Raw genomic sequence first — 12,762 nt, forward strand, 5'->3', positions numbered from 1 at the left:
ACATACTGGTGTTTTATGTTACTTTTGTTAGAGACAGAAAGAGTTAGTTATGCAATAGAAAATATAAAAGCTAGTAATCTCCAGCCTCAACCGGTAGAGAGCCCTAAACTGCTTTGAAAAATAAAATAAAATTCTATCTTTTATTACTGTAGAGGTATTCCGTGGTCTAAACCTTAACCATCAGAAAGAGGTTGATGAGTCGTTTGAACTGTTGATTGTTGAGTTGATGGTCTGAAATATAAACCACCTCCCCATCACCCCCCAACCTAATTCAGAATCAATTATTTTTCAATAAAAAAGGCTACAAGTGTTAGTGGAGGGAATTATGACCTGCTAATGAAGAGCACAAGAGGACATAAGTTAGTGGAGAGAACTACTATGTTCATGGATGAGGAGACTTACACCCTGCAGCTACCAAGTCTCTTAACTCCCACCTATTAGTTCAAAGCAATTCCAATAAAACCCCAACAGCGCTTTTGGTTGTCTTGATAAGGATGAGAGATGGCACAAATAGTTAATATAATTTGGAAAAGAAAATAAGGAAATAAAAACAAAGATTGGGAACTTGCTCCACCAGGTAGCAATCACACCACAAAATCATACTGATGAGTCCATGTGACATTGGCACAGGCACAGACAAAAGACTCAATGGAATGGCCGAGAGGATTGAGAGAGACGCCTTGGCACGCATGGGATAGCCTGTTAGTTTTTGCACACATCAACTGACTTTTGCCTGGAGAAAAATATAAAAAGTGGGCTCTCCAGGACCCGAAAGCAACAAAAATCCATTGGACAAGGACCACTTCTTAGTCACCAGTATATTCCCATCCCCCCCACCATGATTAAATCGATGGACTCATAGATCCCCTAAGGGGGAGAGGAAATGCCTCCTGGGGATTTCAGCGAAGGCACCTCTCTACTGGAGCAGGTGTTTCTTTCCTTACAGCCTCATTTTCTCCCATTGAAGCTGGTGGGTATGAACCCCCACCCTGTTGTTAGCAGTCCAATGATTAACGGGACTCTTGAAAAGAGTTTTTATTTTGCAGCAGAGTTGGCCAGTGTACTATGCCATTTGATCTTGACTGCTGCATCCATGGACCCAAGGAAAATGACATCTTTGGCCACATTAATCTTTTCTCCATTTAGCATGGTATTGCTTACTGCTTGGAGCACATTCCCCTCTTTAGGTTGAGGTATAAACCCACACTCATCTTTGTCCGTATGTGTTCCAAATCCTCTTCCCTCTCAGCAAGCAAGGCTGTGTCATGTTGGTAAGCAGTCTTCCTCCAATTCTGGTGCTGTGTGCTCAATGGATATTTCTACCTTTCCAGCCCAACAGCCCATAAGTCCCCCGGTGCTATGGTTACGAAAGATGATAAGAGGGGTTCTGGTGCTGATGCACTCAGGTGAGCAGTGTGCAGGGTCTCCTCATCCCCCCATATTAGATCTCACTGGCCAGCAGACTATGCTGAGGGGCACTGAAGTGCTTGCTGTATGAACCCTGGGCTCAATCTAACATCCTATCCTGTGCTATGCCTTGTTTCAAGAAATCGAAGTTACTAAGATGTCTGGAGATCTTCTGAGCAAGAAAGAACCCACACGTGGTTGGGGTGGGGTGGGTCTGAGTCCCCAGACCAGCTTGACTTCGGATCCTGGTGCAAACAGGCTATCCAGTCTTGGGCTGGGCTGCCCCCTCCCTGGCCATGCCAAGGACCAGGAACTCTAACCCACAGTCTGATGACTGGTGTGGGCCAAGAGGTCTAAGAAAACCCATGGTCACTTCTTAAAAACCAAATCAAACAAGTGAGAAAGAAGCCCCCCAAAACAAAACACCAAAACACCAAAATCAAACGTCCTGCCACTGTGTCAGTTCTGATGCAGCGTGACCGTATAGGGTGGGCTAGAACTGCCTGCGTGGGTCTCTGAGCCTGTAGCCCCTGATGAGAGTAGAAAGTCACCTTTCTCTAGTGGAGGGGCTGGTGGTCTCGAACCGCTGCTAGTAGTAGCCCAATGGCACCAGGGGTGCTTAGGTAATTCCTGGAACCTCTCTGAATGTTTCCTCACCCCTCAGTGCAGATGTGAACACTGCAGTGCATGCTGTCTTACTGCAGGGATGGAAGGGATCTACAGCCAGTCTGCTGGAAGGGGTGTGTCAGACAAATCCCAGAGTCCCTGGGTGGTGGGAGGAGTCAATGCACTTGGCTGCTCACCCAAAGGATGGAGGGTTTCGTCCACCCAGAGGCACCTTGGAAGAAAAGTCCTGGTGATCTACTGCTGAAAAATTAGCCACTGAAAGTGCTATGAAGCAGTTTTAACCTGGCACCCACAGGGTCATCATGAGTCAAAGTTGACAGCAATCTCAAGTGGGATCATGATAGACAGTTAGTTGACTAAATGATTAAGGTTTTCATCAGCAAGAGCAGCTACAACAAAAACCCATGAATCATTTAAGAATTAGTATCCCGCATAATGTACTGAGCTCATGCTTAGTCCAGTGGAAGGGCAGTGAGCAAGCTAGCTGAGATGGACGGACACAGCGGCGGCAACACTGGGCTCAACCCTAAGAACAACTGTGTGGACGGCACAGCACTGGGCGGTGCTCCGTTCAGTTGTGCACAGGGTCCCTGGGAGCTGGAACTGGTTCTGTGGTACCCAACAACAGGAGTCGGAATACTTAATGGCACCTAACAACACCCTACGCACCCAAGACAATCACGGAAACCATGCTTCTGAGAACCGATAGGGTGCCAATCGAAACGTTTCCACAAAGGGGCGTAATGCTGGAGGCACTCACTAGTCTATGCCAAGGAGTTGGGGATACAGCTCCTTGGCAAGCGACTGGAAAAGATCTACAAATGTACCAATTGAAAGAAAGGTAGTCCAACTGCAGGCCGGAACTGTCAAATAATGCCATTAATCTCACACGCAATGGTGCTGAAGGCAAAAGAGCTACAGCAGTGCTTCAAGAGGGAACTGCCAGAAATGTCAGACAGGCTCAGAAGAGGGTGGGGAACAAAGGGCTCTCATTGCTGGTGCCAGATGGATCTCAGCTGAAAGCAGAGACTGCCACAGGATGTTTACATGTGTGTTAGTCCGGAATGACTAGAGAAATCCAGGATCCTTGTGTAGGTGTGTAAGAGAGAGCTTGATATCAAAGAGTAATTGTATATTAAAAAAAATCACAGAGAGCGAATGTTTTGAGAATGATGGTGGCAATAAATGTACAAATGTGCTTGATACAATGGATGGATGGATGGATGGATGGATGGATGGATGGATGGATGGAAGGATGGTGATAAGAGTTGTATGAGCCCCTAATACAATGATTACAAAAAAGAAAACATCACAGCCCAGTCCAGATCAAGACCATAAGTCCAGATCAAGACCATAAGTCCAGATCAAGACCATAACCTGTACATCCCATACTAGTCCAAAAATTCCTCTTCAGACACAGACAGCACATGTAATGATGCCAAATGCAGGAAGATCACAGGCCAGTGAGTGGAAAGTCTTATGGACCCAGTGTCAGTGGAAGCATCTCAGCACTGGCGTGGGCCTCCACGTGGCTCCTCTAGCTCTCTGAGGGTCTCAACAGCAGAAAAGTGAAGCAGAGAGAGAGACTGTGGCTCACCTCCAGGTTGAAAGAGAGGACGTTCCCAGAATCCTCATGAGAAGGCCAAACCGACAAGTAGGTATCATCAGGCTGTGACCTGATTCACAGGCTAGACTCCACCCCTAGACCTATCAGGTTGACATGACACTATGCAACAACCACAGCTTGTTTCCCTGATTCTGCAAAGACATTGGACTGTGTGGATCATAATAAATTAGTGACTCACATTGTAAAGACCGGGAATCCCCGAAAACGTATTGTGCTCCGGAGGAGCAGGTCCATCGACCTGCAGGCAGCAGTTCACATAGAACAAGGAGCTGCTGTGTGGGTTAAAATCAGGAAAATGCTATCTGTGTGCTGAGCAAATCCCACGAGAACGGGACTACAGGAAGACTAAGGCATCAGGACCAGAGGAAGAGTCATCAAGAACCTGCGAGACGCGGGTGAGGTGACCCTGCTTGTGACAGGAAAGAGGACTCGGAGCATTTCAGAGAACAGAGCCTTTGGGAAAACAGCTCAGACACAGGGAAAGCAAAAATCCTGCAAACTAGACCAAGAAGCAAGATCACGAAAAATGAAGAAAACGTTGGAGTTACCACAGCATACATCTCTGCTGCACAGGACTATATCAGGGGGTTCCCGAATGCACCCGACTGCCAGAAAGACAAAAATGCCAGGAGAAGCTGGCCCCTAGCACATCATTACGGGTCCAGTAGGCGCAATTGTACAGCGATAATAAGTAAAGATTATAGTAAAGTTATAGAGAGCATGAGAGATAGAAGAGAAAGATAGGAATGGAGTCAGACACAATTCATGGTAGCATGCTCACCTCAGCCCCGCTTGGTGGTCCTCGTGGAGGGAGAGAGAAAATCTTTAATGCTTCCCAAGCTTTTATATTCTCTGGGGATGTGCAAGCCCCCTAATTACAAGTGAAGACATACGTCCCAGGAAAGGGTTGTGCTATAGGTATTACAGTAATGGGAGGGGGTGGTCTAGGGACATACACGCAATAGGAAGAGGAGGGATTGGGGTATACACGCTGCAAGATGGGCGGGTCTTAGATACAGGATGGCAGCCTAACTTTGGATGCCACAGAGCCGGTTTGGCTTGTTCCTGGCTCAACTGATAGAGACCATTATCAGTAGGATGTGAACTCCTCCTACTGGAGCCTGTCCATTGTCCCCAGCAGCAGGGAGTGGGGAGACACTCTGTCCCTAATGGTGTGTGGAGACAGGGGTCTGGCAGCAGGGAGGATGCTTGTGAGCTAGCATCCGCCACACAAAAGTACAGACAGGAGGCCCCTGAGAAGCAAGGACGGTGAGACTGTGTTGCCTGGACTTTGGACACCCGTTAAAAGGAGGGACAGTTGGAAACGCAGAGGTCCAATGAGAAAGAGTAAGACTCTCCAGGAGATGTACTGATACCTTGCCTGCCGCAGTGGGCGCCAAGGAAAGACCTCGAGGACGAAGCAGGACCGAGTAGGGCTTCTGGTGTCCCCAGGACTGCTAGGAGTCGGAACTGGCGCCAGCACATTCTGTAAGTGTTGTACTGAATAACCAAATGGCAAACTATGGCCAATATGATCAAGTTACCGAATGCAGAGAGCTTCAGGGACTTTGCCCACCAGGAACTTTTGAGGGAGTGGGCACAACGAGGCACATAATCAACAAATCAGAAACCACAGGACGTGTGATCAGAGCTCTGGGCACTCACAGCTTTGACACGCTGAGGACCACAGGCTTTAGGGGAAGCGTGAAATTGGCAACTGCGGTGAAGATGCAAGAGGAAACCGGATACAGGCTAGAAGGTTCTGGATGTTCGTGGCAAACCAAGATGCGAAAGGCTATCCGACGCGAAGGAAAACATCCACGTCAAGGAAAATTATGACAAATATGGGACAAATCCTGAAGGAACAGTGTCTATTTTGTGGAAGTACAATGACCTCATATACTGAGAAAGGGCTTCACATAACCTGACTAGTGTCTAGGATACATTTTAATGAAAACAATGTTAAGCCTTGATTTTTGTTACCATGCACATCACCTGAAGCATATTCAAACCAATGTCCTCACTAATGTGTATGTAGGAAATTGAAATACTCCCAAACAGAGCTGGCTCGTGGGATTTCCTGTCAGGATCGGAATGTTCTGCATTCACACTTTTGATTGCAGGAGTCACTAGCTAAACATGGCGATTAAGCACTTGGAATGTGAACAGTAAATTCCCGATGATATTTCATTCCAATTAATTTAAACCATCCCCTGTGCTCAGGGGGGATTGTAGAGCTGAGCACAGCTCCAGGAAATCATTATGACCAACTATTAATACTCTCGGTACAGAATCTCACATGGAGTAGACATGCCGCAAATAATAGCTGAGCAACACGAATTAAAGTTCAAGGACATGGTGGCCCCTGTGCTTTATGATATCCATTTTCTACATGTGCTGATTTAAGCTTATGGAAGCCATGTGACACGGGGCATCGTGCTTTAAAGGCTTCTGAGAATGTCCACTCAACGCATGAAAATTATTTAAGGCCTGTTTTATAGTGCAATAAAATTGACCTTCAAACTCCAGAAAAACAATTCCTTAAGGTTCTCAGTGATCTTCTTCTTAATGAGAAAACAGAACCAGATAAAGTGAAATAGAACAGGTATCAGGAAATGGAAAGAATGTATCCTTACACCATCGTGTGCATTCTGCATGCTAAGCACGTAGGAGAAGCTGAACGAAACGAGTGAGAATGGGGTCATCGTGGGGCTGTAGGAAGATGCTGTAAAAAGCCGGAGGAGGCGGGTGGACGGACAAAGCCTTGTTTGCTGAAAGCGAAGAGGATGTCAAACATTTATTGATGAGGATAAAAAAAATCCAGCCTCAAAAGGAAAAAAAACCACCCCAGCCTTTAGGATGGACTGATGAGACACCTTGTAACACCACGAAAGCAGAATTCCTCAACACTGGCTAGGTGCCATCAGCGTTGGCTCCAACTCAGAGCGGCCCAAAGGACCACAGACGGACTCCTGTCGGCCCAGTCCTGTGTCAGCCTCACACTTGAGGCGATGCTCGAGCTCACTGCTGCAGCCGCCACGTCCATCTGTCTGTCTGGTCGATGGTCTTCTTCACGGACCTTGTACATTACCCAGCACGAGGTCCTTCTCCAGGGACGTCTCACCTGATATCAGACCCACCGTCCAGAGAGGAAGTCATGCCAGCCTAACTTCTAAGAAAGAGTGGTTGGTACTACTGGCAGCCCACGTGACTGCTTTTCAGAAGCCCCTCATTGGGCCTTCTTTCTGAGTCCCTCTTCTGGAAGCTTCCCTCAAACCAATCAGCCTTACAGCAACACACTGGTTCGCCCTGGCATGGCAGATGGCTTACGGCCCTGGTCCCCTGGATGGAAAGTGCGAGCTCTCCCCAGTGAACCGCAACTTCCTCCATAATGTTCCCAGCATATACGGGAAGCGGAAGGTAACTAGGCCCCCCTGGTTGGATTATCTGCAAACTCATCATAGTGTGCCCCCTCGTGTCTTCTCAAACAGCCCATCCGTTGGGATGAAGCTCCCGCCCACGTTCATGCTGAAAGAAAGTGGCTACGTGAGGTGATGGGAATCCCCGTGACACGCACAGATGAAAACAGCTGAAACACGGGCCATGGCTGAATGTCTCCCATGCAGGAAACAGAGCAGGGCAGCCCCATGCAGGGCTGAGCAGGGGGCTCTGGGAAAGGGAGCAGGCTCTTACAGAGACGAGGCACCGACAAGGCACGTCAGATCCTGCAGTGTGTGCGAAGTGGGAGAGAACCCAGCGTCCAGGCAGACCTGAGGGCGGATGGCAGAAGGGCAAGGTACATTGGGAGGAGAGATGCAAATTTGGGGTGAAGTCATCAAAAGAGAAGGAGAGGTCCATGGGGGGGCGGCGGTTTGAAGGCCTGCAGGCCTCTGAAGGCTAGAACAGCAAAGGGGTCATTGCAGGCCCAGGGAGAATCTGAGGACGGGGAGGGGAAGAGGGCAGAATTAGGACAATCAGGCAAGGGAGGCAATGGCATGGGGCAGGGACCAATAAAGGGAGGGACGTCCTGTCCACTGGGATGTTTTTGTTTTGTCCTGCTTCGTACAAACTAGGTAAGACATACAGAGATACATTCACACCCCTCTAATTTTTAAAATCCTATATGAATGCTGCTCATTAAAACACCATGTCCACCCCTCCACACACAACTATATGGCAGAACACACATTCACTTGTATTTATTTATTTTTGGGGGGTTCTGTGACATAAGCCCTAATTCAAATTGCAGGGTAGCTCTCCAAACCCAACCACAAGCGGGCCCATGTTCTATCTGGAATCTTTAAGAAATCAAAAACAATTGCTTGACCAACAATGAACCCCGCCACCCAGCCTTAGGCCCCCACCAGGCAGGGAGCAGCCAGGTCTAAACATGTGGGAAGTTCAAAGGTGAGAGAGTTCAACCCTCGGTGAGCTGGCTGGACCCCAGGCTGGTGCGCTGGGTGGGTTTTGACCTCGTTCGGCCAGCGCCCACTGTGATCAAGAGAACGCTTCCCACAAAGAACAGGAAAGACCTTGTAATAGAAATAAACACTGCGCTGCTGTCTCCCAGGCAGGGTTAGCCTCAGATTGCTCGCAGGGCCGGAGGAAGGCTACAGAGAGGATTTGCAACCTGGATTCCACATTCAACGGCCCCATTCCAGTTTGCAAGCTGACTGCTGGTTGCCTCACCCTTCTTTGCCAAAATGACGGACTTCTAACTAACGAATCGAGAACAGGGCGGTGCCCATGATTGAGCACGTGGTCAGAGATTCTATAGGAGAAAGCCGATCAAGGGGAGGAAACAGAATGGAATTTCACGTTCTCATGGCCTCTAGACATTCTGGAGGCAGGTTGGATGGAGCCCCGAAACTACTGCTCTGAGAGTTTTCTCTTTTTAAACGAGTCATTTAAAAAAATTTAATCCTTGTTTTCCTACAACGGTGTCTTATTTCTTCTTTGCTTAAATAAAAATCAGATTAAACTACATTATGAGAAGTTCTTAAATTAGGTTTAGAGCAATGTTTTAAGAATCATTTTATTGGGGGCTTTTATAGCTCTTAACCACTGGGTCACACATATTTGTACACATGCTGCCATCATTTTCTTTTTTTGGTTTTTTTTTTTTTTTTTTTGCTATCATCATTTTCAAAACCTTTTTCTCCTTCTCCACCCTGCTTTCCTCATGAACCCTTGATAATTTATAAATTATTATTATGTTGACGTCTTACACTGACTGTTGTTTCCCTCCACCCACTTTTCTGTTGTTTGCCCCCTGGGGGCGGGGAGGGCTATATATATAGATCATTGTTATTGGGTCCCCCTTTCTCCCTCCACCTTCCCCCAGCTCTCCTGGTATTGTTACTCCCATTATTGGTCCTCCCCGCATCATTCACTACGGTAAGATTTTTTGTTCTGATGATGCCTTATACCTGATCTCTTCGACACCTCGTGGTTGCATAGGCTGGTGTGCTTCTTTCGTGTGGGCTTTGTTGCTTCTGAGCTTGATGGCCGCTTGATTACCTTCAAGCCTTTAAGACCCCAGATGCTATACTTTTTGATAGCCGGGCACCATCAGCTTTCTATAGCCGGGCACCATCAGCTTTCTTCGCCACATTTGCTATGTACCCATTTTGTCTTCAGTAATTGTGTCGGGAAGGTGAGAATCACAGAAAGCTGGGTTGTTAGAACGAAGTATTCGAGCATTGAGCGAGGACATGAATAGAAGCCCAATATCCATCTGCTATCTTGATACCTAACATATAAGTATATGTACATAGATGTATTTCCCTATCGTTGTATATAAACATATTTACATATGTACTTGCCTGTATTTCTAAATACGTCTATAAATCCTTTGCATCCAGTTATTTCCTCTACTTCCTTTTTCGTCTTGTCCCACTATCATATTCGACCATTGGTCTTTCGTTAATTCCTCTCAGCTACATGCACTTGATCAAGCCCCACCAGGCTTGAGATTTTTCTTGAGACCTTCAACTCAAACGATTCCCTAAATCTACTGCAAAATGAAATCCTTTAGCTTAGTCGTTTGGGAAGGAATAACCCAGAAAAAGAGGGTACGGATGATTGCACGACTCAAGGAAAGCAGCCCGACAGGCAGAAACTGAGAAACTGGTGTCTTACTATGCATATTCTGACTAACAGCAAAACAGCTATACAATAAATTGTTGGGTAGGGGTAGGGGTGGGTACACACAAGAATAATAAACTAAAAGGCTAATTTTAAAAAAGTATATGACTTAACACCTAATCCACACCTATAGCTAGAACAGAATTCCTGAAGGCAATGCAGGTATTGACAGTGGCCGAGCTAACTCTCCATGTCCGGGCACTTTGCCCCAAGGTATGCTGACTGGTTCTCACGCTGAAGTGCTGCTCATATCAGCTACTGCTTTACAGAGAAGGAAGCCTTGCCGTGCTCAACCTTCTTAATCTGAGCCAGTGGCCAGAGCAAGGATTTGAAGCCTATTCCACAGGACTCTTCTAGCCCCCTCTCCATCATGCGGCCCTTCCTGATGGGGCCGTACAAGTCCCTCACCTCTGCACTTGTTTCTGCATCGATCGCACCGATGGAAGTCCACAGCCCTGTGGGATTTGGTGAGGGATGCCAGGAGTGAGGTTTCTACCAGGGGTGGGTCGGTTAGCTAACAAAGTGTAAACACAAGTCAATTTTTATTTCAACTAGAATATTTCCCCGTGGGCTGGAAGATACGGAGCAATGATCGTCCACTGCAGAAGCAGAGTCAAAAGAGAAGCTGGAACAGTGGGCATCACTGGGACCCTCTGAAAGGCACCGCTGAGCATCCAAAGCTGTGTTTCCCAAAGTGAGGCCAGCGCCCCCATGGGGTGCTGCACGAGCAGGTATCTACACTCTCTCTTGGACGGTGGAAGCCCGGGTGACTGACTGGTGGTTACGCGGTGGGCGACTAACCTCAAGGTCGGCAGTTCTAAACCACCAGCTGCTCTGAGGGAGAAAGATGGGGCTTCCTACTCCTGTCCCACAGAGTAGTTATGAGATGCCAATGAGTTTGAGGGTTTTTTGGTTTGGGATCTTGGTCTGTAAGATAGGTGGTTTTAATTGTCGGGGGTTAGGGATGTGCTAAGTACTCCCCCCCCCCCTCGCCGAGAAGGGGGCAGGAGGCCAGATAACTTTGGAAACCTATGATCTAAAGCAGGGGTGGGGAACCTTTTTTCTGCCAAGGGTCATCTGAATATTTATAACACCCTTCTGAGGCCGTACCGGTCACACAGTTAATGAACTCATCTTAATGTGAGCTGGGCCAGCTTCTCTTTGGTGAAGCGTGTGGTATTGATGACTTCCCAGGCCTTGCATGGCACACGGGCCAGACGTCCCCACCGCGATCTAGAGGCCTGAGAGGAGGCTCTGCTCTCCTTCACATTTACCCATGTGCCATCTCAAAGAGTATAGTCTTTCGATCAATCAAGCCCCCGCACCCTAGTCCATCTCTCTGAGTCAATCACCAGCCACTTGCTCCTGAGCCAGGGACGCATCTGGTACAAGACACGCACAGCCAGCCAGGTCAGAACTCCTGCCTGTTCCCGGCTTTAATGACAGCCCTCCTCACACAAGCCTACATCTAAGACATGGCCTGGCTTTTCACCACCACCACCACGCCCGAAGCTGGACAATGGAAAGAGAAAGGGGTGGGAGAACGGATGCCTTTGCATTGCAGTTCCTGTGAGGAATAATGAACGAATAAAACTGTCTTAAAGAAATATGGCCGGGATGCTCACTTTGCATCCGGAGAGACCAACCGCTGGCAAGGACAGCCTGTTGGTGAAGCAGAGGCCCTGAAAATGAGCCACCACAACAGGCTCAAAGATACCAGCACACACACACACACCCCTCCCCCCCTCTGGAGGACTGCAGAGTGTGGGCAGCAGTTCACTCCATTATCTGGAAGGTGGAGAAGAATCGGATGCCACAGTGCCGAATACTGCAGCCTCGCCCTGGGAGGGGCCTAGCACCACAGCCTCTCTGGGCTGAGTTCTCAAACAGCTCCTCTCGCCCACTGGGTCCCCGACAGTCCTCTGTGCGCACACCCCAACACTGCCCTGAGCTCCAACCGGTCTCACATCACCCCACTTCCCCGACATGATGGCTTTCTCCTGTAACTTGACACTGGGTGGGACCGTGCATGGGATAAGCCACCCAGGGCCCAGTGCTACATGCACTCTTGGTGAAGTCTGGGGCGACGGCAGAGGGTCACTTGGAAACATCACGTTTTGTTCTGGGGTAGAGCGACCTTGCACTTAATCACGCTTCCTAGCACCCACGGACCAGCTGGGGGTGAAGGGAGGTGTAAGAGGAAGCAGGGCTTTGAAAAAATGATTGCTCGGTCCATCGAGTTTTCTCAGCACTGCATTTACCAAGATATCAGAAAAAAGCAGGGAGGGGAGATTTAAGTTCGGTTGCTCACTGACCCATGGCACCCAGATGCCTACATACAGACCCAGCTTGCTTCACCGGGCATCGCCGACGTGGCATTTTTACAGAATGGAGGTCTTGTGACCACTCCGAATCAAGCAAGTCTGCCAGAACCTTTCATTCCTGATAGCGAGTACACAAGGTCAGCAGTTCGAAACCACCAGTGCTCCTCGTGCGAAAGAGAGATTTCTACTCTACTCCCCTAAAGAGCGCCAGCCGCGGAAACCCACAGAGGCAGCAGTTCTACCCTGTCCTGTGAATAAGGTCGCTGTGAGCTGGCATCGCTCGATGGCACTGAAAGTGACCAAGGGCTCCTTTCGTGCGTCTGTGACCCATCTGGGGACTCTTCATCCGACTTCAAACTTTTGCACGAAATAGGACTGCACCCTTAATAAAGTACAGCCTCCCGCCAACCAGTCTTATATGTACCCGGAAACCACAAAAATGCATGACTCTGAGCTTGTGAGGAGATAAGCCAGTCAGGGTGCGATGTAACAATGATGAGAAATACAACTTTCCTCTAGTTCCTAAATGCTTCCTCCCCGCTCCCACTACCATGACTCGAATTCGATCTTGCAAGTCTGGCTAGACCAGAGGAGGTATACTGGTACAGATAGGAACTGAAAATACAGGGA

The 12,762-nt window shown here is 48.3% G+C and overlaps 1 protein-coding gene across 2 annotated transcripts in view; it reads right to left on the reverse strand.

Moving 5' to 3' along the window:
* Positions 1 to 12,762, reverse strand: part of MTHFD1L (methylenetetrahydrofolate dehydrogenase (NADP+ dependent) 1 like) — a 169,730-nt gene that overhangs the window by 49,059 nt on the left and 107,909 nt on the right. The window lies entirely within an intron of this gene.

The sequence above is a fragment of the Echinops telfairi genome, unplaced genomic scaffold, assembly GCF_000313985.2.
Source record: "Echinops telfairi isolate 266 unplaced genomic scaffold, ASM31398v2 ScPeMD7_3533;HRSCAF=4204_0, whole genome shotgun sequence".
Lineage (NCBI taxonomy): Eukaryota > Metazoa > Chordata > Mammalia > Afrosoricida > Tenrecidae > Echinops > Echinops telfairi.